The 26,047-nt window shown below is 42.0% G+C and overlaps 3 long non-coding RNA genes across 3 annotated transcripts; all 3 read left to right on the top strand.

The window, feature by feature from the left end:
* The first annotated feature begins 1,043 nt into the window (after positions 1 to 1,043).
* On the top strand, positions 1,044 to 1,869 carry LOC127314809 (uncharacterized). Its single transcript, XR_007859920.1, has 3 exons — positions 1,044 to 1,440; positions 1,530 to 1,626; positions 1,792 to 1,869. It is a non-coding gene; the product is annotated as an uncharacterized lncRNA (long non-coding RNA).
* Positions 1,870 to 2,076: 207 nt separating this feature from the next.
* Positions 2,077 to 5,229, top strand: LOC139833279 (uncharacterized). Its single transcript, XR_011748697.1, has 3 exons — positions 2,077 to 2,826; positions 2,996 to 3,107; positions 4,945 to 5,229. It is a non-coding gene; the product is annotated as an uncharacterized lncRNA (long non-coding RNA).
* Positions 5,230 to 10,007: 4,778 nt separating this feature from the next.
* Positions 10,008 to 12,939, top strand: LOC139833389 (uncharacterized). Its single transcript, XR_011749060.1, has 3 exons — positions 10,008 to 10,759; positions 10,929 to 11,040; positions 12,873 to 12,939. It is a non-coding gene; the product is annotated as an uncharacterized lncRNA (long non-coding RNA).
* The last annotated feature ends 13,108 nt before the right edge of the window (positions 12,940 to 26,047 follow it).

The raw sequence follows: 26,047 nt of genomic DNA, 5'->3' as shown, positions 1-26,047 counted from the left end.
CTTAAATGTTTTCTTCAAATAACAAGAGAGATTGTGGATGGTATTTTGTATCATCCCATTCCCTTCAACCCAAAAAGACTTTCTATAAAGGCATTTGATTTCCTTCCTTCTTTTAAGTGCATGGTTTTGGTACATGTGCCATCCTTGCACCTTTTGATAACACAAGGGAAAAATCTATTTGGCATTATTATGCAAGTAGACCCATTTTGTTTTAAAAATCATTGGATCTCTTTCAAAATGTTTTCAAAGGAAAGTTCAATATAAACCCTATCCAACATTTTGATCAACTCTCATAGTGGTGGAGACCCACCTCTGTAAAGTTCCAGATCTAATTAACAACTTCCATTCATTCATCACATCTCACTCTTGTATGGTTTACCATCATCATCTTGACCTCATGTTGATGGCTTATGCCACCATATTCATCCTAGTGAGTATGGTTATTTCACTCACCATCTCTCTTAGCCTTGCTCTACAATTGTCTAAACCACCATCACCACCATCATCTTTTGGCCAAGTTGATCACTTGATCAAAGTGCTTCATTCCTCAACATTGGCACCAATGTTTATTAACACCTCTCTCTTTTCATTCTTACTTCATCAAATCAACATTACCCATCTACCTTGGCATGCTCATGCATTGTTGCATGTGGTCAATGCCAATCTTTTCAATTTTGAATTCAAATAAAAAGTTTTATTCTTCAACTATACCTTTGGATCTATTTTCATCTTATGTTTGTCACAACCAAAGTGGTGGGAATTATCCTTAGAGTACATATCACCTCATACTTCTTTTTATCTATATGAATCCACTCATATTCTTATCATCATTAAAGTCACTCATTGACGTCATCTCCTCCACATCATGCCTTGGCCTACACACATGGATGTTGTGCATCTCTTTGTTTGTTCACTTATGTTTGGCAAGGATGGAGCCGGCCATTGTCTATGCATGGCAATTTCGGCCAGCCATTCCTCTCTATTTTTTTTCTTCCTCTACAAGACTTACCTCCCAACTACCCCAATCAATAAATGAGCAGCCTCCCAACCCACCCAATCAATGAGGAGGCAGCCACCATCCTCCCTCTTTATAAGGAGCTTGGCCGGCCACACCTCCTCTCCTTTGCCTCATTTCTTTTCACTCCCTACTATTTCCTCCACTCCCTCACACTCTCCTCCTCCACTTCCCCACGAAAATGGTGCTCCCCTTGCTCCCATGGCCGGCCATGGCTATGGCAAGCCACCAAGATGAAGCTCTCCCTCCTCCCTCAAGCTCCTCCTCACCATGAGAGCCTCCCTCTCCTTCTTCTCCCCAACCCTAGATGGTTTTCTCTCCTCTTCTTCTTCCTCCCTTGCTAAGATTGGATCTTGATGCAGGTGCATGTTGGTCCAAGCATGGAGAAGCTTGAGCTATCCTCAGATCTGAAGTTCTTGAGCAAAGTTCGTCCAAAAACTTGCTGTAATTTCTGCTTTCTTGCTGTTTCAGATTCTGGTACGATCTTGTAAAATCCACCAAATCTCGTGTGTAGATCCAAATCGAGTGGTTCAAAGTTCTGCAGATAGGTATTGAAAAGATCTACAACTTGGCGTTGGTCTCATCCTCAAATTCCTTACGGATTTTGCATGGTAAATAAAGTTCTGCAAACATGAAGAATCACTGTTTGTTAGATTTCTCCCGTTTTATCTAACCTTTTTGAGCAAACTAAACTGTGGGTGAAAGCCCTCTCCAATACCTTCATTTTGGCCATGGTTTCACTTCGATTGACCTCCTGAAACTGAAATGGCTCACAGATCAAGATCTGGTCAGATCTGACTTTGTCGAATTAAACCAGGAGCTTGGGGACGAATTTTTGAATGAAACCAACAGGGTAAGAACCATCTATTCAATACCTTTCATATGCCGCTGACCTCATATTTTTGTGATTTGTGTATGATTTTTGGTGAATTAAACTTGTTCTGTGTGTTCTGCAGACATGGCTGTTAGCTTTTAAATCATCAAAAATCCATTTTTGAACCTAATTGAGTGATTCCAATTCTGTAGGATTACTGAATGTTTTCTTAATCATCTCAAATAAGTTTCAAACATTTATCTGTTGTGTAAATCCAGAGAGAAAGCAAATGGTACAGACATGCAGTAAACTTGTAAATCCATTTGTGAGAGTTTCAGAAACAATTTGAACCCAAATCCAATTGTGTATGCATCTCTGTTTAATTACCTTTCAAATGCAAGTGGCCTCATATTTTTAGGATTTTTCTACGATTTATGGCTTACAGATCTTCTTTTCTGTACAGTCAGATTCAAAGAAATTCCTAAAATAGTAGGATTAACCTTTTTGGGTGATTCCAATTGGGTTAGTCTTGTATTAATACTGGCCATCTAGGAAAAATATTTTTATTCTCTGTTCATACATATTTGTTGCTGTTAGTAATGTTTATGTGTGACATGCATTGTTGAAGCAAAACTTTTCGGTTTATTTAAAACCCTTGACCAACTCTTTTTAGTAGAGATGGGCAACCTTTGTTTTATGCTTGCAAAACAAAACCTCTGCAATTTAACTTTAGCTCTTTTGTTTTGCTTAAGTTTTCAAATGGTGGGGCATATCATTTGCTTCCTATTCTTGTGTAGTGTTATGTAAGCTTTATAAAATAGGGAGAATGATTGCCCGCTTTTGCAAAAATGTTTCAAATTATAATGTGAATGTTTTTGATGCCAAACTAATGCACTTGTCATCTTTATGATGTTATCTACCAGGGGATACTTAGTTGTGCCATGGTGATACCGAGAAAGGCAATTGCTAAGTTATGATACTCTCATACCTTTACTAGGTAAATAAAATGGGTTCTCTTTTAGTTGCTTTGTAGTATCTATAAGTTCTTTGTATGTTAGCCCGTAGTAAGGTGGTTAGCTATTGCTTGTTGATTGTTGAATGTTGCATGCTTGTTATGATTGGTGCAATGTGATTGATTGTGTTCCTTTTATATTTTCCGGCGATAGATGCGAACATTTCCGGGAAAGAAGAAGAAGTGGTTCGGACAAGGATTTTATTTATATTGACGGGATTCTTATATTGATGAAGTTGAAGAAGTCCAGGGACAAATAAGCCAAGGCAAGCCATCTTTTGATCTCTGATATGATGTCTCTTTGGATGTCATCTTGTGCTATCAATAGCATCTTGGTTCTATGTGTGATGATCTCCATATTGTTGTCATCTATGCTTGGATGCAAGCATGGTACCTCTAGTAGTTTTATCTTGTCAAGGTCTTGGTAATTGGTTGGGTGTATGGTATCATGGCCATTGCTATCCAACTTGCTTTCTATATTTAGCTTGAATATGTTCCACCTCGGGACAAGATTCATACTACATCCCTTCTGGTGTAGATGTATCAATACCATGTTTTTGGTGTATTCTCAAATTGTGATGAGTATGCCTGATTCCCTTAATGGTGTTGGTGTTGGTCAATTCTCATCCCTATCTATTGATTGGGTTAGATAGCACCACAAATCTGAAAGTATATTTTCCTCTTGTGTTGTCATAATACATGCTTAGCTCAAGCAAGTATGATCCACTCCAATACCTCTTTTTCATACCCTCAATGGCGTGATGACCCTCATCTCGGCCATAGTGTTGTATTAGTTCAACTCATGAGACTATAAGTTGGGAACCCCTCAAGGTTTACCTTGTTGTAAATGTTTATGAAAACCTTGGGTGAGGCAATCTTACCCAAGCGTATGGTTTATGAAAGGAAAGGATCTTGACAAAGATGGTTGGAAAGAGGAAAGTGTGTGTGACTTGGGTTTTTGAGAAAAACGACACATGGTTCTTTGTATTCGCCCGGAACAATTAACCCGCGCAACCACACTACTCCAACGTGGGCACGGGGCTTAGCTTGACGTTTGTTCTTCTTAGCATGAGGCACCGCACAACTATACAAGGGTACAGTTACCCCCGAGTCCGGGTTGTCGTAGTTGGAGACAATAGTATAACGGGAGGCCTTCGGGGCTGACCCGTCCGGAAGACACTATGGGTCTCCTGGCTTGGCGGTGGAGCCACGCTCAAGAGGAGGTGAGCTGCCACGGTGCCGGGGAGGTACATACTCCATAGGGTAGGACCTCTTGCTAAGTTGAATGGGCGAAAGGCTTCGACTGATTATCCGAGACCCGCATACTTTCGTATGGCAAACCGGGGATGATCCCGGCGGATTTATCAGATCTTGTGGAGAAAGTGCGCACACTCTGCAGAGTTAAAACTATTCGAATAGCCGCGTCCGCGGTCATGGACGGTTGGGATGGCCGTTACCGAGCTGTGTCGAGTTTTGGTTTTGAAAATGATTTCCAAAGGAAATGCGTGTGTTGGAAGTACCGGAAGGGTACGGGAAAGATGTTGTGCCGACCATGTGGAGATGGTTGAGGAAAATGAAACAAAATTGGGTGACCCTTCCTAGTGTTTTCATGTAGAGGAACTCTTCTTCAATAAAGATATAGAGATGTCATAGAGCTTTCCTAGTTTCTCCATCAACTGAGATGGCGTGAAGCTAACTCTTCTTTAATAAAGATGTAGAGATGTCATAGTTTATCTTTTGAAGAATCTTCTTCAATAAAGATATAGAGATGTCATAGGACTTCCATCGCGTCTGCATCAATTGAGACGCCGGAACGCTACCTCTTCTATCAAGATATAGAGATGTCGTAGTCTATCTTTTGAAGTATCTTCTTCAATAAAGATATAGAGATGTCATAGGACCACCAAAGTGTCCGCATCACTTGAGATGCCGGCATGCTTTATCCACAAGAGAAACTGATTCTCTTTCACATGCTATATCCACCAGAGAAACTATTCTTCCTCTCTTGTCTTCTTTGGTTAGAATTGTTATCACCTTCTTGATGGTTTGCGAGTACAATTCAAATGTACTCACGGCTTTGTCCCTGGCTATTTACTTGGCCAGACCTGGAGGACTTCGACAGATGAAGAAGGAGTTGACGACGTCTATGCGAGCTAGGAACGTCTTCCCAGTCAGTTGCCTGTAGGGTTAAGGCAGATGACTTGGGCTCTACGCTGCTGAAGTGATTCTGCTGCTCTGATGATTAGATTGGGCCCTTCTAGGCTATCTTGTAAAGATGGGTCATGTGACCTTATTGTAATTTTCTTATTCCATTTTGTAAAGGATGATGTAATTTGATATCAGTTCGGTTATGTGTTCATGGCACACTGATCATGGGAACGTGAACTGTATACATAACAGGGTATTTCGGACAGCTAGTCCGGGGTCCCCACAGAGCTGGTATCAGAGCTATCCTGACTGTAGGAGACCTTAGTTTGCATGGACGTTAGTTAGGAAACAATTACTTGGGAAAAACTATTTACGAAACAAATTCTTTCTTTAGTCAGAAGCATAGCTTCTACTCCTCTTATTTGTTCAAAACTTCTAAATTCTTATCTCTCCGCTTTATAAAAAGGTTTCAAAATTCTTGCTCTACTGTCTCAACCACTTCAAACCTACATGTTGGACGATGTCCCCAACTCAGATCGGAGACTCGACGTCGAAGATGGATCAACCTTTTATGAAGTCTCACATATTCCCAACGACAACTATTGAAGATCGGACGCCGACTTACTCCTGCACAAAAAGGGATAATAAGATCATGCCTTTGGTTGTCACCAAAGTCTGTCAAGGAGCTGACCTTCTTCCTCCGTGGACTTGCACTTTTTGCAGTCGTCAGGGATCAAGTCCTCAGTCTCTTGACTAGTAATTTTTAGGCCAGCCACGAGAAGATATTGACTTCGGGAGCACCTCAACAGCTACCTCTTCGAAGACCTCATATTTCCGGGATGTCGAGACTAGAAGTTCTACACAGTTTTCTCCTCCGCCTCATCATCAATGACTCAACACCCGACCCCTTCACTACCAACTGCTACAAGGATCCAAGTTGAAGCTGATGTTGACGATATGAAGACGTCAACATATGCGACCAGCCCCAAACCTATAGGATGGATAGGACAAAACTCAATCGCTTTGATTGAGCTACCCCTACGTATTAGGCATCCTTGGGTACTTAGAGTACCATGTCTGGTGTGATGATTGCTTGTATTTCCCTAGTGTGCTGCCTTGAGTGTTTGTATCTGTTTGTTGTGTGTATGTTTGTCTTGCTATTTAGGTCTAAAAACATTCTGAGTGTGATAACCCAGCGTAGGAAGCCTCTCTAAGATGTTTTCACCCTCATCTACCTTGCCGTTAAAATGCTAACTGCTAGTTTTCTGAGAAGTTAGCCTTGTTAACAGTTGTTTTCAACCGTCGGAAAAACTAACCCAGGCCCCTATCTTCGATAACTACTTTCAAGATCAACTGAAGCATCTCTACTACGCCAAGAAAGCAGAAGCCTATACCTTCAAGAGTGACTGCACCTCTGCGAGAAGTCTTACTAATTTGGTCTAACCTTAGAGCATAACCGCACTAACCTCGAGCATATCTTCTTGAAACCACCCTCTAACACGACGTCTAACAAGCTGAGGGAACAATAGCATCAAAGCCGAGCTACACCACATGGTTCATCTAGTTCTCATCAAATGAAGCTTCTGAAGATACTCCAAGACTCAAGACTTTAGGCGTAGTTTACCCGCTAACTTCTTAGTTGTTACTGAAATCAGCACTGACCCTCAAGCTGAAGATTGTCTTCGACGACCCCTGTTGCTGCTTCATATGGGTACCAACCAGGCGTTTCTTCAACTTTCTAACTCGCCGCGGGTCCCATATGGTTCAGTTAACACCGTGAGTGCCTCTTGAAGTGGTGGTCTGCACGTCGCCCCCGAAGATTCTTCAGCTGAACAAGGAAGACCGATGACTTCTTCCGAAGCCCCAGACAGAACTACAAGGCAGAAGCTCTGAGTTTTTCCGAGAACCTGATGAAAAATCTTAAGGGTGGAAGACTTCATCTTCCACTAAAATCAAGCTAACTCTAAAAAGGTTTTCAGCCCTGCTCAAGCACCGTTGGGTGCACTAACCCTCCCACAGTCTTGAACCTCCGCCAGGATCGTGAAGAAGCTACAGATCCAACACCTGCATGGAGTAGTCAACCTCTTCATGAAGCTCGCCATCGGCCGAAATCCAACATGTCTCCCAGAAGATGAAGCAAACGACTTTCTCTACAACGACATGTCTACAGAAGAATGGAGTCTGACTTTGGTTAAACTTTATAACCCCTCTAGTTCTACACTCAGTAATCTCGGGACGAGATTATTTTAAGGGTGGAAGATCTGTAACACCCCAACTTTTTGCAAGCTTGTTTAATTATCCAAAGTGCAAAAATTAGGGGGAACAAAAACTTTTTCTATAGACTAATTAACATGAATTGCCTTGATATGTTTGTTATGATGAATTGCCTTGATCTGTTGGTAGATAAATTGTCTTGATTTGCTTGTTGAGTTTTGTTTTGAGCTACCCTTAATAACAACACCTCTAGTGGTTAAACAAGCAACTCACTAAATAAAACACATGGTGGCTTAGGAAGAATTGTTTTTCTTTTTACGACATCAAACCTCCCTCCTGATGGCAACATGAGTGTGCCTACTTATAAGATTCCAACTTTGGCACTTGATCTCTTAGCACCCACAACTGTTTTTGGTGACCTCAGTGCATGGATCTCTTCTATACAACACCGTCTACAACTTCCACATCTTACATGTCACATCCTCCACTTGCAACTCTTATAATCACTTGATCTGGTATCCTATCCAATGTTTCAGCACCAGATCACTTCTTCCTCTTTTACCTCTTGTGTTTATTTAATCCAATTTTAATATCCACAAAACCAAGAGTAGGTATGATGGGTACATTTTGTAGCCACCATCTACCCTTGAGAACACTCCTTCCTAAATTAGTTTTCTTTCTCAAAAACCCTATTGTTTCTCTTCCCTGGTTTTAGCCACAAAAAAAACTCCTTAAATGTTTTCTTCAAATAACAAGAGAGATTGTGGATGGTATTTTGTATCATCCCATTCCCTTCAACCCAAAAAGACTTTCTATAAAGGCATTTGATTTCCTTCCTTCTTTTAAGTGCATGGTTTTGGTACATGTGCCATCCTTGCACCTTTTGATAACACAAGGGAAAAATCTATTTGGCATTATTATGCAAGTAGACCCATTTTGTTTTAAAAATCATTGGATCTCTTTCAAAATGTTTTCAAAGGAAAGTTCAATATAAACCCTATCCAACATTTTGATCAACTCTCATAGTGGTGGAGACCCACCTCTGTAAAGTTCAGGATCTAATTAACAACTTCCATTCATTCATCACATCTCACTCTTGTATGGTTTACCATCATCATCTTGACCTCATGTTGATGGCTTATGCCACCATATTCATCCTAGTGAGTATGGTTATTTCACTCACCATCTCTCTTAGCCTTGCTCTACAATTGTCTAAACCACCATCACCACCATCATCTTTTGGCCAAGTTGATCACTTGATCAAAGTGCTTCATTCCTCAACATTGGCACCAATGTTTATTAACACCTCTCTCTTTTCATTCTTACTTCATCAAATCAACATTACCCATCTACCTTGGCATGCTCATGCATTGTTGCATGTGGTCAATGCCAATCTTTTCAATTTTGAATTCAAATAAAAAGTTTTATTCTTCAACTATACCTTTGGATCTATTTTCATCTTATGTTTGTCACAACCAAAGTGGTGGGAATTATCCTTAGAGTACATATCACCTCATACTTCTTTTTATCTATATGAATCCACTCATATTCTTATCATCATTAAAGTCACTCATTGACGTCATCTCCTCCACATCATGCCTTGGCCTACACACATGGATGTTGTGCATCTCTTTGTTTGTTCACTTATGTTTGGCAAGGATGGAGCCGGCCATTGTCTATGCATGGCAATTTCGGCCAGCCATTCCTCTCTATTTTTTTTCTTCCTCTACAAGACTTGCCTCCCAACTACCCCAATCAATAAATGAGCAGCCTCCCAACCCACCCAATCAATGAGGAGGCAGCCACCATCCTCCCTCTTTATAAGGAGCTTGGCCGGCCACACCTCCTCTCCTTTGCCTCATTTCTTTTCACTCCCTACTATTTCCTCCACTCCCTCACACTCTCCTCCTCCACTTCCCCACGAAAATGGTGCTCCCCTTGCTCCCATGGCCGGCCATGGCTATGGCAAGCCACCAAGATGAAGCTCTCCCTCCTCCCTCAAGCTCCTCCTCACCATGAGAGCCTCCCTCTCCTTCTTCTCCCCAACCCTAGATGGTTTTCTCTCCTCTTCTTCTTCCTCCCTTGCTAAGATTGGATCTTGATGCAGGTGCATGTTGGTCCAAGCATGGAGAAGCTTGAGCTATCCTCAGATCTGAAGTTCTTGAACAAAGTTCGTCCAAAAACTTGCTGTAATTTCTGCTTTCTTGCTGTTTCAGATTCTGGTACGATCTTGTAAAATCCACCAAATCTCGTGTGTAGATCCAAATCGAGTGGTTCAAAGTTCTGCAGATAGGTATTGAAAAGATCTACAACTTGGCGTTGGTCTCATCCTCAAATTCCTTACGGATTTTGCATGGTAAATAAAGTTCTGCAAACATAAAGAATCACTGTTTGTTAGATTTCTCCCGTTTTATCTAACCTTTTTGAGCAAACTAAACTGTGGGTGAAAGCCCTCTCCAATACCTTCATTTTGGCCGTGGTTTCACTTCGATTGACCTCCTGAAACTGAAATGGCTCACAGATCAAGATCTGGTCAGATCTGACTTTGTCGAATTAAACCAGGAGCTTGGAGACAAATTTTTGAATGAAACCAACAGGGTAAGAACCATCTATTCAATACCTTTCATATGCCGCTGACCTCATATTTTTGTGATTTGTGTATGATTTTTGGTGAATTAAACTTGTTCTGTGTGTTCTGCAGACATGGCTGTTAGCTTTTAAATCATCAAAAATCCATTTTTGAACCTAATTGAGTGATTCCAATTCTGTAGGATTACTGAATGTTTTCTTAATCATCTCAAATAAGTTTCAAACATTTATCTGTTGTGTAAATCCAGAGAGAAAGCAAATGGTACAGACATGCAGTAAACTTGTAAATCCATTTGTGAGAGTTTCAGAAACAATTTGAACCCAAATCCAATTGTGTATGCATCTCTGTTTAATTACCTTTCAAATGCAAGTGGCCTCATATTTTTAGGATTTTTCTACGATTTATGGCTTACAGATCTTCTTTTCTGTACAGTCAGATTCAAAGAAATTCCTAAAATAGTAGGATTAACCTTTTTGGGTGATTCCAATTGGGTTAGTCTTGTATTAATACTGGCCATCTAGGAAAAATATTTTTATTCTCTGTTCATACATATTTGTTGCTGTTAGTAATGTTTATGTGTGACATGCATTGTTGAAGCAAAACTTTTCGGTTTATTTAAAACCCTTGACCAACTCTTTTTAGTAGAGATGGGCAACCTTTGTTTTATGCTTGCAAAACAAAACCTCTGCAATTTAACTTTAGCTCTTTTGTTTTGCTTAAGTTTTCAAATGGTGGGGCATATCATTTGCTTCCTATTCTTGTGTAGTGTTATGTAAGCTTTATAAAATAGGGAGAATGATTGCCCGCTTTTGCAAAAATGTTTCAAATTATAATGTGAATGTTTTTGATGCCAAACTAATGCACTTGTCATCTTTATGATGTTATCTACCAGGGGATACTTAGTTGTGCCATGGTGATACCGAGAAAGGCAATTGCTAAGTTATGATACTCTCATACCTTTACTAGGTAAATAAAATGGGTTCTCTTTTAGTTGCTTTGTAGTATCTATAAGTTCTTTGTATGTTAGCCCGTAGTAAGGTGGTTAGCTATTGCTTGTTGATTGTTGAATGTTGCATGCTTGTTATGATTGGTGCAATGTGATTGATTGTGTTCCTTTTATATTTTCCGGCGATAGATGCGAACATTTCCGGGAAAGAAGAAGAAGTGGTTCGGACAAGGATTTTATTTATATTGACGGGATTCTTATATTGATGAAGTTGAAGAAGTCCAGGGACAAATAAGCCAAGGCAAGCCATCTTTTGATCTCTGATATGATGTCTCTTTGGATGTCATCTTGTGCTATCAATAGCATCTTGGTTCTATGTGTGATGATCTCCATATTGTTGTCATCTATGCTTGGATGCAAGCATGGTACCTCTAGTAGTTTTATCTTGTCAAGGTCTTGGTAATTGGTTGGGTGTATGGTATCATGGCCATTGCTATCCAACTTGCTTTCTATATTTAGCTTGAATATGTTCCACCTCGGGACAAGATTCATACTACATCCCTTCTGGTGTAGATGTATCAATACCATGTTTTTGGTGTATTCTCAAATTGTGATGAGTATGCCTGATTCCCTTAATGGTGTTGGTGTTGGTCAATTCTCATCCCTATCTATTGATTGGGTTAGATAGCACCACAAATCTGAAAGTATATTTTCCTCTTGTGTTGTCATAATACATGCTTAGCTCAAGCAAGTATGATCCACTCCAATACCTCTTTTTCATACCCTCAATGGCGTGATGACCCTCATCTCGGCCATAGTGTTGTATTAGTTCAACTCATGAGACTATAAGTTGGGAACCCCTCAAGGTTTACCTTGTTGTAAATGTTTATGAAAACCTTGGGTGAGGCAATCTTACCCAAGCGTATGGTTTATGAAAGGAAAGGATCTTGACAAAGATGGTTGGAAAGAGGAAAGTGTGTGTGACTTGGGTTTTTGAGAAAAACGACACATGGTTCTTTGTATTCGCAGGAACAATTAACCCGCAACCACACTACTCCAACGTGGGCACGGGGCTTAGCTTGACGTTTGTTCTTCTTAGCATGAGGCACCGCACAACTATACAAGGGTACGATTACCCCGAGTCCGGGTTGTCGTAGTTGGAGACAATAGTATAACGGGAGGCCTTCGGGGCTGACCCGTCCGGAAGACACTATGGGTCTCCTGGCTTGGCGGTGGAGCCACGCTCAAGAGGAGGTGAGCTGCCACGGTGCCGGGAGGTACATACTCCATAGGGTAGGACCTCTTGCTAAGTTGAATGGGCGAAAGGCTTCGACTGATTATCCGAGACCCGCATACTTTCGTATGGCGAACCGGGGATGATCCCGGCGGATTTATCAGATCTTGTGGGGAAAGTGCGCACACTCTGCAGAGTTAAAACTATTCGAATAGCCGCGTCCGCGGTCATGGACGGTTGGGATGGCCGTTACCGAGCTGTGTCGAGTTTTGGTTTTGAAAATGATTTCCAAAGGAAATGCGTGTGTTGGAAGTACCGGAAGGGTACGGGAAAGATGTTGTGCCGACCATGTGGAGATGGTTGAGGAAAATGAAACAAAATTGGGTGACCCTTCCTAGTGTTTTCATGTAGAGGAACTCTTCTTCAATAAAGATATAGAGATGTCATAGAGCTTTCCTAGTTTCTCCATCAACTGAGATGGCGTGAAGCTAACTCTTCTTTAATAAAGATGTAGAGATGTCATAGTTTATCTTTTGAAGAATCTTCTTCAATAAAGATATAGAGATGTCATAGGACTTCCATCGCGTCTGCATCAATTGAGACGCCGGAACGCTACCTCTTCTATCAAGATATAGAGATGTCGTAGTCTATCTTTTGAAGTATCTTCTTCAATAAAGATATAGAGATGTCATAGGACCACCAAAGTGTCCGCATCACTTGAGATGCCGGCATGCTTTATCCACAAGAGAAACTGATTCTCTTTCACATGCTATATCCACCAGAGAAACTATTCTTCCTCTCTTGTCTTCTTTGGTTAGAATTGTTATCACCTTCTTGATGGTTTGCGAGTACAATTCAAATGTACTCACGGCTTTGTCCCTGGCTATTTACTTGGCCAGACCTGGAGGACTTCGACAGATGAAGAAGGAGTTGACGACGTCTATGCGAGCTAGGAACGTCTTCCCGATCGATTTGCTGTAGGGTTAAGGCAGATGACTTGGGCTCTGTTCTTGAAGTGATTCTGCTGCTCTGATGATTAGATTGGGCCCTTCTAGGCTATCTTGTAAAGATGGGTCATGTGACCTTATTGTAATTTTCTTATTCCGTTTTGTAAAGGATGATGTAATTTGATATCAGTTCGGTTATGTGTTCACGGCACACTGATCATGGGAACGTGAACTGTATACATAACAGGGTATTTCGGACAGCTAGTCCGGGGTCCCCACATTTTCTATCTATGATCTATTGCAAATGTGTGTGTTTTAAATGGTAATGAGGAAGTGAGGATTCCATGTTATGCATATTGTTTTCAAATGCAAATTTTTAATTTATGCATGTACCTTGGGGAGCTTCCTCATTTTATTTAAAGCACTATTTTGTGTTGATCATTAGAGTTTAATTCACTTGATATCTTTTGTTTTGAATGATATTATGGGAGTTATGATTCCATGTTTGTGCACTTTATACTCCAATGCAAATTGTCTAGTTTTGTGCACAAACATTGGGGAGCTTCCTCATATTATTCGAAGCACTCTTCTTGATCTTATCATTATATCTATCTTTCTTTTGGTATCTTCTTTGTGGTTCATTTGGTTGCTTGCTTCATTTTTTGAAGCTTCTTGACCTTGTTATCCTTTTGCAATCTTTGATCCCCTCTATAGTGTGATTCCTTCTAGATATTCGTCATTGGATACGTGCATTTGATTCCACTCAAATTATGAGAAATGCACACGATAGGGAGGAACTCTCACTATATTGGCCTTCTAAAATTTTCACCCATTTCGGCAATTGGTGCCAATGGGGGAGAAGTTTGGAGGGTTTAAGGGAATTTGGCTATGTCTTTGTTTTGCATAGTTCAATATTTAGAGGAAACTCCACTAGGCTTTGAATGCTAATATATGCAATGAAATTCAAGTTCATTCACACATGCATATATTATGGGGGAGTTTGCTCTATATATTCAACTTGTTTATTACTTAAATTCCTTATATAAACCCTCTCAAAGAAATTTTCATCAATTACGAAAATGGGGGAGATTGAAAGTGCATGGAGCCCCCATGTGTGGTTTTGGTAATTAATGACAATCGCTATGGACTAATGTTTGCATTGAGTTATATTTGTAGGAGTTATTCATAGGCAATGCGTGAACCATAAGTTGGCTTCAAGGTTGCAATAAGAAGAAATTGATGAAGAATATTAAGTGTCAAGTATATCTTGAAGATGACGATGATGTGAGCCCTCAAGTTTAACTTCAAGACATCAACATGATGAAGAATGAAGAAATGAAGTGCAAGTTCAAGATGAGCCAACTCGAAGAGATCATTTGCTTGAAACTTGCCAACCATATGGTGTTCATGGATATGTGAAGATGCACCGAAGAAGAAGCTCTCCCATGGTGGATTATGGGGAAGCAATCCGCAAGACTTCGTCAAGCAAGCACAATCAAGAAAGGTGTTCCATCTTGCTATGGTCAAGATTGTCATCATCAAGCTCAAGAGGAACGTGCAAGGTTAAGGTTTGCTCTTGATAGGGTTTCTTTCTTACCGGTCTGATGATGTAGTTGGAGACCGGTTTATAGTTTAGTTGCCATACTATCAAGAGGGCTCTCGAGTAAGTAACTCGATCGTATCCTTCGGAGAGCTCAAACCTTTGCATCCTTGCATCATCTTTCTTGGTTGTTATTTCGATCTTATCTATGTGGTGATTTAGAGCTTGTGGTTATTCCCATAGCAAGCTCTAGTTCATCGAAAACGGATTCCACATGAATCACTTGTTGCGTTTTCGATATCGGAGTTTTTCTCGGTTTCTCGTATTGAGAGTTTTCACTCTAAAATACATAGAAAGATCTACCCCACTTGTTCTTAATTTTTTATCTCTTTGTGGGGTATATCTTGTCATCCTCTTTACAACAAAATTGGTATCACCTAAATCCAAGTTTCCTAACTCAAATTGTTGCATTTTCCATATTGGAGGTTTTACCGGTTTGTCTTTTATAGACAAGTAAAATATTTATTCATTTGTTTCTATACTCCCTTGCTGGACTATGATGTTTCTATGCATATTGTTTTAGAGCTCATTGTTGTGATTTCAATGATCCCAAGATCATCGAAATCGGAGTCCGGATGAAAAAGTTCTTAAGGTTTTCGTATCGGGTGTTTGGGTAAAAACAGGGGGCCGGAGCTGCCGCCGGGAGCACCCCGGCACTGCCGGCCTGTCACGATTTTGACCCCAACGGGCAGATTTCTCTGCCCCTATTTAAGTGGGTCTTCTTCCTCAAAGTTCCCCAACTGTTTGAGCTCGTTTTGCCTCCATTGTTGACTTTCTTTGTGCTTGCTATCTCCCTCTCCCTCCAATGAATCTTGCATCTATTTGAGAGAAAGATAGAGGAGATCTACATCTACATCTTCACCAATCAAATCCCACTCTTTGTGAGGGGAATCCACTAGATGTAGATCTTGGAGAAATTTGGTGTTCCTCCTCTTATTTGTTCTTCCTCTCTTATTCCCCCAATAGATTTTGTAGCTTTGTTGGAATTTGAGAGAGGAGGACTTGAGCATTTTTGTGGTGTTCTTGCCATTGCATTTGGTGCATCGGTTTGACTTCTCCGCGGTGATACATGAAGGTGAAAGTTTGTGAGATATTTTCTTCGGGAGCTTGTTCCCGGAGCTTGTTCCTCTTGTGGAGATTCTTCAATGGCAAGGCCTTTGTGACAATGCTTAGTGGTCTTTGTGGTCTTTGTGGTGTTCTTGGGGACTCCAATTAAGTTGTGGAGATTCTTCAAGGGAAAAGCGTTATTGGGCGCCTCCAATTAAGTTGTGGAGATAGCCCCAAGCTTTGTGCGAGTTCGGTGACCTCCCTAAGGTTCCATAGTGGATCGAGGATATCCCTTTTGGTGGGAATTCTCGAGGAGAATACGGTGACCCTCGTGCATTTGGAGTGACTTGTCCTCCACACCGCTTCAACGGAGAGTAGCACTCGCAAGAGTGTGAACTTCGGGATACATCGTTGTCTCCGCGTCACTTTGGTTATTCCTATACCCGAGCTCTTTACTTATGCACTTTACTTTGTGATAGCCTTCGTGCTTGAAGTTATATATCTTGCTATCACATAGTTGTTTGTATTGCTTAGCATAAGTTGTTGGTGCACATAGGTGAACCATAATATATAGGCTTTGGGCTTGATAAAGTAAACGCTAGTTTTATTCCGCATTTGTTAAGCCCATCTCGTAAAAGTTTTAAATGGCATATTCACCCCCCCCCCCCTCTCTAGGCGACATCCGTGTCCTTTCAAAAGTATAGGATTTTTTTCCTTCAGACCTCACTTTGAAGACAAAATGCACAAGAAATAAAAAATTCACTCACCTTATTCTTTGAATTCTATGGACAAGGAAAGAGGAAAGTTTTACGCCTACCATCCTTTCCTATTCCTATCCCTTCCTTATTCCTTTGATTTTTTTCATCCTACAAATCAAAGAGGCCCTATACTACCACCTTGATTCAATCGCCTATGCCACGCACAAAAATTGTAAAACCCCTCTGCACCTCTTGATGTGCATGTACTTCATATGTTTCAATAGATTTATCTAGATTCACACATATCTATATACTAAAGTACGTCTAGATATTTATGAATCCAGAAAAATTTGTGATATTTAATTCGAAGAGGATGAAGTAATGTACAAGAGATGATGCACTACATTTTTTCTTGGGAAAGATCCGAATCTATTCCATGAGTTCACAAAAAGTACAATGCGCCCCAAACATAATAATAATCACATCGAGATCCTTGGACCACCTCGAGACTGCCGCCAAAGCGAGCCTTTGACGCACCGTTGTTGCTGCTCCCGTACCGGAGCGGACCTAACGTTGTTGGTGATAGTTGGGACCTCTTTGTGCATGTATCCCTACGGAGCATCGCCCCAAAGCTGAAGTCGTCACCATTAAACCCTTGAATTGATCCGGATCTTCTAACACCAAACCTATAACAGATATAGATTGGACAAGATCAACCACTCCAGGGAAGCGGTGACCAGACAAGTCCTCGCCCTCCACAACACCGATGAGATCGTTGCCGACGAGGTAAACCAAGAGGCGGTGTCGTCGTGGTGAACAGACAGATGCCATGGGATGGCTTAGATTGGGGCCGAATGGACGCTAGAGGATTCGGGGGAGGGTTTGCGACTAGATGGGATGAACTTCCGGATGCTTTCCTCAAGAACACAACCAAAGGCCGGTATGCAAGAAGAGAGACAAGAGGAAGAACTCTTTACTAGATCGCTTGCTTCATTGATCTCAACATGCTTACAGGTTCTGGGATACAAGTTCTATCGTCTAATCTCCTTTGTGGACACGCGCCTGTATGGGGCAGTACCCCCTCTCCTTATATAGGGGAGAGGGTGGCTGTGGGGACCCCGGACTAGCTGTCCGAAATACCCTGTTATGTATACAATTCACGATCCCATGATCAGTGCGTCGTGAACACATATCCGAACTGATATCAAATTACACCATCCATTACAAAGCGGAATAAGAAAAATTACAATAAGGTCTCATGACCAAAATTTACATAATAGCCTCGAAGGGCCTAACTAACCATCAGAGTAGCATCATCACTTCAACAGCGCGGAGCCCAAGTCATCTGCCATAAACCCTACAGGCAACTGACTGGGAAGACGTTCCTAGCTCGCATAGACGTCGTCAACTCCTTCTTCATCAGTCGAACTCCTTCAAGTCTGGCCAAGTAAATAGCCAGGGACAAAGCCGTGAGTACATTTGGAATTGTACTCGCAAACCATCACGAAGGTACTTTGCAAGAGTGCAAGATAACAAGTGCTAATCTAAGATGACAAGAGGGAAGAGCTAATTTCTCTTGTGGAAATAGCATGAGAAAGAGAAATAGTTTCTCTTGTGGATGTAGCATCCCAACATCACAGTTGAAGGGGACACTAAGAAGATCCTATGACATCTCTATATCTTTGTTGAAGAAGATACTTCAAAAGATAGACTACGACATCTCTATATCTTTATTGAAGAAGATACTTCAAAAGATAGACTACGACATCTCTATATCTTTATTGAAGAAGATACTTCAAAAGATAGACTACGCCATCTCTATATCTTTATTGAAGAAGATACTTCAAAAGATAGACTACGCCATCTCTATATCTTTATTGAAGAAGAGTTCCTCTACATGAAACACTAGGAAGGGTTCACCCAAATTTTGTTCCTTTTTGCTCGACCATCTCCATATGGTCGGCACAAGCCTTCCCGTACCCTTCCGGTACATCCAACACATTCTCTTTCTTTGTAAAGCACTTTATAAAACAAAACTCGACACAGCTCGGCAACGGCCATCACAACCGTCCATGACCGCGGACGCGGCTATTCGAATAGATTTGACTCTGCAGAGTTTGCGCACTTTCCCCACAAGATCTGATAAATCCGCCGGGATCATCCCCGGTTCGTCATACAGAAGTATGCGAGTCTCGGATAATCAGTCGAAGCCTTTCGCCCATTCAACTTAGCAAGAGGTCCTACCCTATGGAGTATGTACCTCCCCGGCACCGTGGCAGCTCACCTCCTCTTGAGCGTGGCTCCACCGCCAAGCCAGGAGACCCATAGTGTCTTCCGGACGGGTCAGCCCCGAAGGCCTCCCGTTATACTATTGTCTCCAACTACGACAACCCGGACTCGGGGGTAACCGTACCCTTGTATAGTTGTGCGGTGCCTCATGCTAAGAAGAACAAACGTCAAGCTAAGCCCCGTGCCCACGTTGGAGTAGTGTGGTTGCGCGGGTTAATTGTTCCGGGCGAATACAGAGAACCATGTGTCGTTTTTCTCAAAAACCCAAGTCACACACACTTTCCTCTTTCCAACCATCTTTGTCAAGATCCTTTCCTTTCATAAACCATACACTCGGGTAAGGTCGACTCACCCAAGGTTTTTCTCAAAACTTTTACAACAAGGTAAACCTTGAGGGGTTCCCAACCTAAAGTTTCATGATGGAACTAAGACACCATATGGCCGGGATGATAGTCATCATGCCAATAAGTAGTGGGTATGGTGGAATCAAAAAAAAGTCATACTTGCTTAAGGTAAGCATGTATGTTGACAACATAAGAGGGGAAATACTTTCAGATTTGTGGTGCTAACCCAACCAACACTAATGGAAGTGATGGTGATCAACAATATTTGACATACATAATGTGGTTAGGCATACCCCTCTCAATTTTAGAGTATACCTAGTTCATGAAGTGACTACCACTATACCAACAAAGGAGTATAGCGTGAGTTGTCAAGAGAGAGTTAGCATTGCTTAGGATAAGCATGCATGTTGACCAAATAGGATAGCATGGCCATAATCAGCATGCATCACAACACTTACTATGACGACCATAAGGTAGAACCACTACGATTACCATGCTTGAGAACAAGCATGCATGACAACAATAAGGAGATAAACACACAAATGATCAAGAGGCTAAGAGTAGCAACCAAAGTGACATCAAAAGGAGACATCACAATCAGAGATCAATAGATGGCTTGCCTTGGCTTATTTGTCCCTGGACTTCTTCAACTTCATCAATATAAGAATCCCGTCAATATAAATAAAATCCTTGTCTGAACCACTTCTTCCTCTTCTCCGAAATTGTTCGCATCTATCGCCGGAAAATATAAAAGGAACACAATCAACACATTGTACTAATAAAACAAACATGCAACAATCAGAAACTAACCACTCAACTAAGGGCTATCATGTTAAGGACTTATAGTTATTTCAAAATAACTTTAAAATAAAACCAATTGATCTTTCTTAACAAAGGCATGAGAGCATAAAAAATAAACAAATGCCTCTATGGGTATCACCAAGGCATAAATTATATACCCCTGGTAGATAACACCACTAAGAAGACAAGTGCATCAAAAGCATTCATAGTTTATTTTCAAACATTTTTGGAAAGGCACAAATCATTTTTCCTATTTTATCTTGCTACAAAACACTACCCAATACTAGGAAGTAAACAATATGCCACACCATTTTGAAATCTTAAGCAAAACAATAGAACTTTGTTTAAATCTCAGAAGTTTTGTTTGGCAAGAATAAAACATAGGTTGACCAGTTTTAATACAAAGAGGTGGTCAAAGGTTTTAAATAAACAAAAAAAAAGTTTTGGTTCAACATTTCATGTGATACACACATATTACTAACACTAACAAATATGCATGAACAGATACTAACAATATTTTTCCTAGATGGCCAGTACTAAAGCAAGACTAACCCAATTGGATTCACCCAAAATTATTAATCCTACAATTTTAGGAATTAGCTAGAGTCTGCAGTACACATAGAACAAGTTTAATTCACCAAAAATTGTAGAAAAATCCTAAAAATAAGGGACCAGTGGCATTGGAAAGCTAATGAAATTTCTGATCTAATGCAATTGGTTTCACTGGATTTAGGTGTATATAACTCAAGTTATTTGCGAAAGAGTGTCACTGGTTTTTGTCACAATACAACAGCAATTAAATTTTTAAACGAATTGGAAAGGGGCGGGAAGATCTGGGCCGTGCGGGCATGGAGAAGTGGGCCGGCCCAGGTGGTTTTCCAGGTGGCGGTGGGGGAAAAGAAAAATAAGAAAAAGGAGGGGAGAGGGGCCCGGGCGGGCCAGGCCTGCATGGGCCAACGTGGCAACGGCCACGCAGCGCATGCACGATCGGAGGGAGGCCATCGTCTCCCTCGTCTCGCCAAGCAGGCTCGGGGCGGACGGAAGAAAGAGGGCAGGGGCGGCTGGGGCTTTACCGGCGGCGAGCGGCGGTCGGCGGCGAGGGTCCAGCGTACGGTGGCGGGTCGAGGGGCGCGCATCCAGGGCTTCTCCTCCTGCAGCAGCTGCTCCCGTCTGCTCCTTCTCCGTCGGTGTTCCCGGCCAGGTGAGGATGGCGGCGGGCTCCGGCGGCCCTGAGTGAGGCGGAGAGGTGGGTTAGAACAAGAAGAGCACGGGGAGGTCAATGGAACTGATAGGGAGGGACGAGGACGACGGGGGCGAGCTCGTTCTTCCTCGTCACCCTCGCGGTGATCGCGCCGGTGATCCCTTCTCCGGCGAGCTGTGAGCAGGGGAATGCCCTGGCGCTTCTCTGCGAGGGTTCTGGGGAGGGAGAGGAGAGGTGGTGTGAGGAGAGGAGTGAGCTGGGGCGGGGTTTATATAGGCGGATGGAGGAGCGGGGGTGGTGGCCACGGCCAATGGCTGAGCGGGCGAGCGGTGCTGCCAGCCAATGGAGGCGCGCGTGGTGACGTCAGGGCTGTGCGGGCGAGTGACGTCGCAGGGCTTGCGTCAGCAGAGGCGCGGGAAGGAGGAGGGTGCGAGCGGGAGGGGTTCTGGAACGTTTTTCTCGTCCCTGGCTTCGTTAGGGTTTCGGTAAGAGGGGTGGGCTGGCCGTTTGTTGGGCTTGGGAAGGGAAGAGAGGGGAGCCCAGGTGGTCCCTGAGCTGGGTAAGAGGCCTGGGAGGGCAACAGGGGCGGGTGGTGCTGGTGCACCATGGCCCGGCCATGTGGAGAGGAAGGGGGAAAGGTGGTGCAAGGGCACCATGGCTCGGCCACAAGGAAGAAGAAAAAAAAAGGAGGGGTGGTGCCCTCTAGGGTTTATAAGAGAGGGGAGGAAAAGAGGGAGTGTAGGGTGAGTGGAGAGGGAGGGTGCCATGCAATGCCCATGTGACCAAGGTTAGAAGAGAGGGGTCATTGCAAAATAATGGAGAAAGAAAAGAGGAGTGGTGTGATGACGATGCCAACTTGATAAAAATCAAGTAGGGAGAAGAGAGGGTGTATGGTGGTGTTGAACAAGTGCTTACAAGCGTGTTGTGCATGCATTTTGGTTGAATAAGACCAAGAGAGATTTCCTAGAACATATCTTTGCAATGGAAAAGATAAAACTTTCCTATCTTCACTTGAGCAAAGATTTTGGAAAGGTTTGGTAAGACTAGAAATAGTTGGGTAAGTGATAAATATAGGTGAGGAGGTTTTTCTAGGGTTTTATGACAAGAGGAGGGAAACTCCAAATTTGTAAATTTGGATCAATGCCAAGGGTAGGGTTGGGTGTTTTTGGAAAGTTAGATATACCAATAGAGTTTTATTCAGTGATTGACAGATGATAATTAGCCAAGGTCATGACTGGTGGAGTTGTGAACTAGATAGATATGTGAAGTGTATTAATGGCAAAGATAATGCCATGGATCTCTGATCACAGATCAAATAGTCCTAACTTTATCTTGGTGGCTATGGCCTTGATTGATATGCTTACTTGAAAACTTTTTGAAATGGAGGAGAGGTCTTAGAAGAGTAGAATAATCCATGGAGGAAATAGAAAATATGGATCATTCCATTTTATAATTTTAAGGAACCAAAACTACAAATAAAATCTTTTACAAGATTTTAGAGTCACATAAAGTAAGGGTAAGCCATTTGGTAAATACTTTGTGTTAAAACAAAATAACATAAGAAACCATTTTGTGACACTATGATCTAAGGTGATCATAGCCAATTTTAAAGGAAAGGGTTTTGACAAGATCCTTTGAAACAAAACACAAAGAGGTTCTTGTGATTTTTGTGAAAGGTTATCTCAAATGTTTTTGAAGGGAGGGGTTAACGTAATACAAGAGTGACCATAGCTTCACCATTTTTCTGGAGACTAGAAATTGTGTGTTGAGGTATTTATGGGGAAAACACCAAGCATAGGGTTGATGCATTGGTAAAGAAAGGAAAAGAATTTTCCAGGGCCACACATGTGTTTTATTTAGTGAGTTGTTAAATTGTTTTAACACTAGAGGTGTTATTCTATGAGGTAACTCAAGACAATTGCAACAAGCACAACAAGACAATTTATCTACCAGCAGATCAAAGCATTTCATTATAACAAACAGATCAAGGCAATTCATCTAATTAGCATATAGAAAAAGTTTTTGTTCCCCCTAATTTTTGCACTAAGGACAACAAAACATGGTTGCAAAAGTTGGGGTGTTACAGATCTTCCACCCTTAAAATAATCTCGTCCCGAGATTACTAAGCGTAGAACTAGAGGGGTTGTAAAGTTTAACTAAAGTTAGACTCCATTCTTCTGTAGATGTGCCATTATTGAGAAGGTCGTTGCTTCATCTTCTCGGAGACATGATGGATTCCTGCCGATGGCGAGCTTCGTGAAGAGGTTGACTACTCCATGTAGGTGTTAGATCTGTAGCTTCTAAACGATCCTAGCGGGGGTTCAAGACTCCGTGATGGTTAGTGCACTCCAACGGTGCTTTAGCAGGGTTGAAAACTTTTTAGAGTTAGCTTTAAAATTTTGTGGAAGACGAAGTCTTCCACCCTTAAAATTGTTCACTGGGGGTCTTGAAAACTCTGAGCTTCGGCCTTGTAGTTTTGTCTGAGGCTTCTGAAGGAGTCGTCGATCTTCCCTATTCAGTTGAAGGATCTTCGGGGGCGACGTGCAGACCACAACTTCAAGAGGCACTCACAGCGTTAACTAAACCATATGGGGCGCGTGGTGAATTAGTAAGTTGATGAAACGCCTGGTTGGTACCCATATGAAGTGGCAACAAAAGGCATCGAAGACAATCTTCAGCTTACGGGTCGGTGCTGACTTATACCGGCTGAGAAGTGAGCGGGTAAATTGCACCTAATCTTGAGTCTTGAGGTATCTTCAGGAGCTTCACTTGATGAGGACCAGATGAATCATGTGAAGTAGCTTGGCTTTGACGCTATTGTTCTCTCAGCTTGTTAGACGGTGTGTTAGAGGGTTGTTTCTAAGAAGATATCCTCGAGGTTAGCGCGATTTTTCTCTAAGGTTAAACCAAATTAGTATGGCTTTATCTTCTCGCGGAGTTGCAGTTACTCTTGAAGGTACTGGTTTCTGCTTTCTTGGGGAAGTGGAGATGCTTCGATTGAGCTTGATGGTAGTTAGCGAAGAGAGGGGTCTAGGTTAGTTTTCCTGATGGTTGAAAATCGGTGGTTAACAAGGTTAACTTATCCAATTAACTAGTAGTTAGTATTTTATCGGCGAGGTAGATGATGGTGAAAACATCTTAGGGAGGCTTTCTAAGCTAGGTTATCACACCAAGAGTGTTCTTCAGACCGAAAGAGCAAGGCAATCATACACACAACAAACATAAAAAAAACACTCAAGGCAGCACACTGGGAACTACAAGCAATCATCAAACCAGACATGGTACTCTAAGTACCCGGGAATGCCTAATGCGCAGGGGTATCTCAATCAAAGCGATTGAGTTTGTCCTACCTATCCTATAGGTTTGGGGTTGGTCACATATGTCGACATCTTCATCTTGCTGGCATCGACTTCAATAGGGATCCTTGTAGCAGTTGGTGGTGACGCAGGCCTGGTGTTGACTCGTCGATGTTGAGGTGGAGGCGAAAACTGCATATATCCGAGGGTCTCATCATCCCGAGGACGTGAGGTCTTCAGAGGGGTAGCTGTTGAGGTAGTCCCGAAGTTGACAACTTCTGGTGGCTGGCCTAAAAAAATTACTAGTCGAGAACAGAGGACTTGCTCCCAGACGACTGCAAAAAGGTGCGAGTCCACGGAGAAACAAGATCAGCTCCTTGACATACTTTGGTGACAACCAAAGACATGATCTTATTACTAAATCGGCCTCCAATCTTCAATAGCTGCTGTTGGAGATACATGAGTCTTCCCGAGGGATTGATCCATCTTTGAGGTTGAGTCTCCGGTCTGAGTTGGGGATATCGTCCAGCATATATGTTTGAAGTGGATGAGACAATAGAATAAGAATTTTCAAACCTTTTTATAAAGCGGTGAGGTAAGAATTTAGAAGTTTTTGAAGAAGTAAGAGGAGTAGAAGCTATGCTTCCGACTAAGGAAAGAATTTGTTTCGTAAATAGTTTTTCCCAAGTACTTGTTTCCTAACTAACGTCCATGCTAACTAAGGTCTCCTACAGTCAGGATGGCTCTGATACCAGCTCTGTGGGGACCCCGGACTAGCTGTCCGAAATACCCTGTTATGTATACAATTCACGATCCCATGATCAGTGCGTCGTGAACACATATCCGAACTGATATCAAATTACACCATCCATTACAAAGCGGAATAAGAAAAATTACAATAAGGTCTCATGACCAAAATTTACATAATAGCCTCGAAGGGCCTAACTAACCATCAGAGTAGCATCATCACTTCAACAGCGCGGAGCCCAAGTCATCTGCCATAAACCCTACAGGCAACTGACTGGGAAGACGTTCCTAGCTCGCATAGACGTCGTCAACTCCTTCTTCATCAGTCGAACTCCTTCAAGTCTGGCCAAGTAAATAGCCAGGGACAAAGCCGTGAGTACATTTGGAATTGTACTCGCAAACCATCACGAAGGTACTTTGCAAGAGTGCAAGATAACAAGTGCTAATCTAAGATGACAAGAGGGAAGAGCTAATTTCTCTTGTGGAAATAGCATGAGAAAGAGAAATAGTTTCTCTTGTGGATGTAGCATCCCAACATCACAGTTGAAGGGGACACTAAGAAGATCCTATGACATCTCTATATCTTTGTTGAAGAAGATACTTCAAAAGATAGACTACGACATCTCTATATCTTTATTGAAGAAGATACTTCAAAAGATAGACTACGACATCTCTATATCTTTATTGAAGAAGATACTTCAAAAGATAGACTACGCCATCTCTATATCTTTATTGAAGAAGATACTTCAAAAGATAGACTACGCCATCTCTATATCTTTATTGAAGAAGAGTTCCTCTACATGAAACACTAGGAAGGGTTCACCCAAATTTTGTTCCTTTTTGCTCGACCATCTCCATATGGTCGGCACAAGCCTTCCCGTACCCTTCCGGTACATCCAACACATTCTCTTTCTTTGTAAAGCACTTTATAAAACAAAACTCGACACAGCTCGGCAACGGCCATCCCAACCGTCCATGACCGCGGACGCGGCTATTCGAATAGATTTGACTCTGCAGAGTTTGCGCACTTTCCCCACAAGATCTGATAAATCCGCCGGGATCATCCCCGGTTCGTCATACAGAAGTATGCGAGTCTCGGATAAT

The sequence above is a fragment of the Lolium perenne genome, chromosome 7 (genome assembly GCF_019359855.2).
Source record: "Lolium perenne isolate Kyuss_39 chromosome 7, Kyuss_2.0, whole genome shotgun sequence".
Classification (NCBI taxonomy): domain Eukaryota; kingdom Viridiplantae; phylum Streptophyta; class Magnoliopsida; order Poales; family Poaceae; genus Lolium; species Lolium perenne.
The sequence above is the reverse complement of the archived record's forward strand: the minus strand, read 5'-3'. Positions and strand labels throughout refer to the sequence as shown.